Genomic DNA, 6,000 nt, shown 5'->3' with positions numbered 1-6,000 from the left:
ATAGCTGAGGCTCCAGCACTGCTCAGCAGGTTTCAAATGGCTCAGAGATTCCATCTGCCCTGAGCTCAGCTCAACTCCCACATTAAAGGCACTGCCCCCTTTCATTCACTAATTCATCCCCCCCCCCCCCACCAAACTGAAAGTCTTTATTTATTTGTTGGCCGAATGTAAATGACTCCCCCCCCCCCCCCCCCACCCACCACCCCCCCCCACCACCACCACCCACTCCCCCCCTTCTCTCTCTCTCTCTTTCTCTCTCCAGCCCCACTCCTGTCTTCCATCCTCTCTCCCCCCCTTCCACCCCCCCCACCCAATCCTGATCCCAACACCCACCACCGCCAACCGCACCCCACCCCCGCGCCCCCGCCCCCGCCGCGCCCACCCCCCCCCCCCCCCAGCTCAGGTCTGAGAAATCCTCCCGCCGTGAAAGGCGCTTATTACAAATGTGATTTTCTCGTTGTCGTTAATAATAATGTTCCTTGCGTTTGATACAGTGCCTTATCACGTCTTCGAGACGTCTCGAAGCGCTTCACAGGTTGTACCGTGCAGCGACTCGACTGTATGTTTTGTGGGCGAAACGCGGCAGCCAATCGATCGCGCACGGCAGCGTCCCCACAAACAGTCGTGGATTGAAATGACCCTTTTATTATTTTTTGGTTTGTTTGTTGCTGATGCTCTTTTATATCTGCTGGGGGCAAGGAATAGCGCCTCGGAGCGCTTAACAGTGGAGTGCTTGACGCCGAGCTGCCGTGTGGGGTGGAGTGTGGGGGTGGTGGGTGGGGGCTGGGAGGTGACCTAATAATGTAACTTGAATTGAATTGTGTGATGCACGCAAAGGGGATCCGATGTAACCAGGTAACAGAAAATCGCACACAGAATGCGACGTTCTTTTCTTCTGTTTTCATTGCTTTGCAAATATCAAATGTCGAGGAGTCTTATAGGGCGGTAGTTAGCGCACTCGCCTCGCCAGCAAGAGGACCCAGGTTCGATTCCCGGACGGGACGAAACCTTAGGCAAGTTTCCTTACTCCACACTCCTCTGTCTACCTTTCAGAAAGTAGAAACCCGATTGTTAGTCAATTGGAAGATCGCTTTCCAGGGGTTATAATCCCTCCAAAAAAAAATGTGTTCACTCAATCCACGATGTTTTGTGGGACACTGCTGTGCACAATTGGCTGCCACGTTTCGCTCACAAAATAAGTCAATCCACTTAATAATATATTCTGTGAAGTTCTTTGAGATGTTTCGACGATGTCTAGCCTCCTCCTTGTCCCCCGAATCCTCCGCTCCACCCTCAGCGGCCGTGCCTTCAGCCACTATGCCCCGAGGCTCTGGAACTCCCTTCCTCACTCCCTTCGCCTCGCCCCCTCTCTTCTTATTTTCAGGACTTGGCTGAAGCCCTTTCTTTTCGACCGCGCCTTTAGTCACCTTCTCCTACCCTCCTCCCCCTGGCTCGGCCCCGGGATCCATTACTGTGAAGCGCTCTGAGACACCGTCCGGGGTGGAGGGCACGATATAAATACAAGTTTTGTTGTTGTTGACATGATAAGGCGCTTTATTAAATGCAAGGATTATTATTATTATTATAGTTTCATCTCGGCCCACATGACTTGTGTTCTCACCATCGGTGATTCTATTTGCCTCCCATTAGTGCAGAAAATAACGGTGTATTTGCAATAGAACATTTTCAGTATTAATCCAGTTGAATATTGTGTGCAGATGACTTGTTGGGTAACATTAGGCAAACACCCAGTGAAAATATTACCAGAAATGCATAAAAGCAGTACACACACTCACTCATAAATGCTGTTATGAACAGGGCTGAGAAGGCGAGTTTTGTACAATAAAGCCAATCAGGTCATTAAAATTCTGAATAAATGCATATTTTATTTACTCTCAGAAACTTGCAAAAATGCTCACATCACTAAGAACTTAGTGTTATGCATTTCTATTGCAACCATTTCTTCTTAGAACTGTCAATTTCGGTAGCAACAGTAGTTAAACACTGAATTATTATGTACAAAACATTACAAAAAGATTACAAACTCGACCGATACACAGCAAACAAACTTCAATACTTTTTTTTGTGCTGAACAAAGATGGAACACAAGGCATGGGAATATCAAACTTTTTGTTTTTTTAAAAAAAAGTAAATTGTAAATACATTCACATGATGGGACAATCAGTGGCTACACGTAAAAGCAATTTCCAATAAAGTATTGGCTCTTCTTGCTGTCTCGTGATACACCATAGAAACAGGAAATACAGCAAAATGTACAGTACTGTACTGGATTCAACAATCATTTTAGAACTTATCAAATGTACCAGAGAACCATTATGATTGTATTCAAAGCTTTTATTTCCAGGGGAGTGGGGAAACTTGTTCATAGTTGTAGTAACTATCTTAGCAATACTTTCAAACTCAACTGAGAATACGTATTACAATCCAGAACTTTTGTGGGGTGTTTCTTTGTTAACAGGAATAGACAATTTAAAAATAAAAAAAACATATGGCCTATTTCATTCTCAGAGGCATCTGTTCTTTGACATTGTGTAGGATTGAATAGCAATAATATACTTGAGGGCACATTGCAGCAGATTTGAGACAGACTATTCCCACTGACTAAGGGATGAAGCCACGATAAATCTGTTCTGAACTTGCGATGGTAAACATGTGCATTCAATAAAGACTTAACTAAGGAGTAACAGATTCCCAAGTTCAATGTTTTTTTCAAATTGGAAGGGAGACTGGCTTTAAGCCCACCATGTTCTTCAACCTATAACCAGCCTATGTTGGATAGACAAGGCAGTTTGTTGGCGGATAGCTGTATTATTCAATCTTGAAGATTTTCATAGCAGTTTCAAAAGACTTGGCAAGTTGTTCAACTCACCCTCGAATGCCAGTGGTCTCGTCTGATATTGCTGGAGTGTTACAGTATCACAAGCAATTGCAATCATTACATTCAGGTTGACTCTGTGGATTGAGTATCAGTGGTTAGATGCAAGTCAAACAACTAACCACAACAGCCTGTGATGGGGATTACCATTTACTGCTTTCTGGTAATACAATACTAAGCTCTCAGCAACAGACGTTGTCATGTTTGCACGTAGCTCTCTGCCTCACTTCAATTGTAAAAAATATTTTTATAAGCATGTGAAATAAATTAAATCTCATAATCCTCCTGAGACTTCATGCAATCCTTTTTTTTAAATTAGTTTTGTTTGCCCAAACCACATAAAGTCTGTACTTGTTTAATTCAGCAAACCCTATTCGCCTCAAACAGATATTTGATAAGTGTGGCTCATATTCAAGTCAAAATTATACTTAAAATTAAAGCAATATTCTTTAAAATACATAGCTGTACTCCCCAGTATCCTGTATGCAAAAGACTTGATTGAATAACAAGTGCTGTTTGTGTACATAAACAAAAGCTTTTTTCTGATGGACATTAAATAGAGATGTGTCTCACAGTGCACACACTACATAGGGGTTTGTGTGAACTCAAACACACCAAACGAAGATTGCCCACAAAAGCAAGAGTTACTGTTGACAAATCCGACTATAGAAGAGCAGGCAAAAGGGGCAATGTTCCTTAAGCATCAGTGCAAATAGATTATCTATTAATTTAAGTAATAGTCACTGGCTTTATTAGAAAAGCTCAGACAAATTACCTTAAATTATCTACTAATTTAAGTAAGTTACTAGCTCAGCAATTACATTTGTACTATCACCTTTTGAATATGCTTCACTTCTCTACACACCCAGTCAGTTGGTGATTTTATGGAACTGCCCCAGTATTACAATTAATTTCACACCTTACAGAATGGCTGAGCCTTCAATCCAGAAATCAGGAATGACTTTTTTTTAAAAAAATAAAAGCAATAAACATCCCCATCACCACCGGCCTTGGTTGTGGGGTAAGATCTGAACCTGAGACAACCATCCCCTCAGGCCGACCAGAAAAATGAACACGCAGAGACAACAATATCGAGGCATTATGTTTGATGTGCTACAGGTTATCTCTCAAAAGCCAATCAATGACTGGATACCTGTCTCTCAAACCACAGCTCTGTGTTATTGATTCCCTGGGGATCTTATGACAATTTCCAAAGCTCTGCTTTGCTGCTTTACAATCACAGAAGACAATCTGAACTTCGAGGAGATCCCCGACTCGTTGAAAGACATCTAAAGGAATGTAGGTGTTGGTATAATAACCAAAATTCATAAACAAGCAATTTCACCGTTTTCCACAATCCTATCCCTGCTTACGATCTCATCATTTCCCAGCATATTTTAATTTTGGATGCTCCTAGACAGCAAAAGAGAGATTAAATGTTTAGAGTTGCCAAGGGCAATTGCAGGTTAGACACCACAAAAAATTTCTTTACTCACAGGGTAATTGACGACTGTAACAGGAAAGGGTGGCTGAGGCGGGGACTCTGATATAATTTTTTATATAAAAATATAGCTTGATGCTGAGATGAGTTGACGGTATGGTAGGTATTCTGGAAGGATGAGATCAAATGGGTCAAAGGGCCATTTTCATCTCAACACCACTCGTGATCCGCTTGTAATAAAATGACCACAGTAACAGTCGTAAATAAACCTGGATTCCCGATCCAGGAGATTGTTGCTGAATTTGAGTTCTGAAACCCTGAGCAGATGGGCGATTACTTTATAACTAAAGATTCACATGCCAACAACTTTCTTAGAAACATCACAGCTTTCTGATAACGTTTTAGCCAATTCAGGTTAATTTAAATCGAGACGTTGACAGCGGTGTGACAGAGAACAGCAACAAATATATGCCAGCACTTGCAAGGCTCCAAATGTTTTTGCAATATTAAAGCTGTCTGTTCAATGAGATTATAAAAATGCCTTTATTAAACTTTGAAATGATACATAAGGAAGATTTGATGCTTGGCAGCTTCAATCAAATATCCCTTATGTGATACATAATAAAGTATAATCAATTTACACCTACTGAAAGATCCAATTATAATGTTGTTGCCTGTACAATACATTGCTCATCCTTCCTTCTATTCTATACTGTGAATCTTTCTCATCTATTTCTAATTCCCATGGTCAAACTACAACACCACGACCTATTTAGCCCATTTGAAATAACGTTTTCTTCCTCAGATTACAGGCTCAAAGGTCGATTTCTCTGAAAATACCACTCTCCGAGAACCGGTCAAACTGGTTTCGTACAATGTGCTTGGTAAATCAATTGACTGAGTGCAGTAATTCATCAGGAAAAATATCAAGTTTGGTGGACTAAGTGCGTGAGCGTAGAACAAACAAACAAGAGGAATAAGGAACAGCTGAGAAGAGTTTGAAGTGAAGGGAAAAAGCAACAAATGGAGAAGCTTTTTCTAGCCTAAGGTCAATTATTTTTCAAACACTGGGACAAAGAAGGAATGAAATTGCTCACAGGGCAATTGCTCTGATGTTTAGTGCCAGTACTCTTATCAATTAATGACCACAACTGACCCAGAGGTTTAAGATATCCAACAATAGACACTGAATAAAGTCTGATACTGATTGAAATCTGCCCTTAAGTTTCGAACTTGCAATACTGGCTGGTTCTCAATCGGAATGAGAAAACTCTTTTGATTCTTATTTTAAAGTGCTTTTAAAAAAGCCTTTTTTGAGGGTATATCAAGAAGTGACATTACTCTTCAGTAGAATCCATTAGAGTGTACCAACACCAGGATTTTCTTTCATTTTACACAGGAGATTGCGCCACTTTTTATTAAAATCCTGTGATCATGAGGGCGAGTAAGTGCTATAGTATTTCTTGGTGCACAAAGAAATAGGAGGGAAACAAAAAGCAGAAAACATGAAAAATACCTTTGAATAGCAAACTCCAATGCTAGGAGTCATTGCCTTGCAAACCAGAAAAAAAGCTCAGGCACAGCAGAGTGAGACCCCTTGAAGTTTCAGTCGGCAAAATGTCAAGTGTCTAGGGGAATGAAATATCCACTGTGCCCAGTGGAG

The sequence above is a fragment of the Callorhinchus milii genome, unplaced genomic scaffold (genome assembly GCF_018977255.1).
Source record: "Callorhinchus milii isolate IMCB2004 unplaced genomic scaffold, IMCB_Cmil_1.0 Scaffold15, whole genome shotgun sequence".
NCBI lineage: Eukaryota > Metazoa > Chordata > Chondrichthyes > Chimaeriformes > Callorhinchidae > Callorhinchus > Callorhinchus milii.
The sequence above is the reverse complement of the archived record's forward strand: the minus strand, read 5'-3'. Positions refer to the sequence as shown.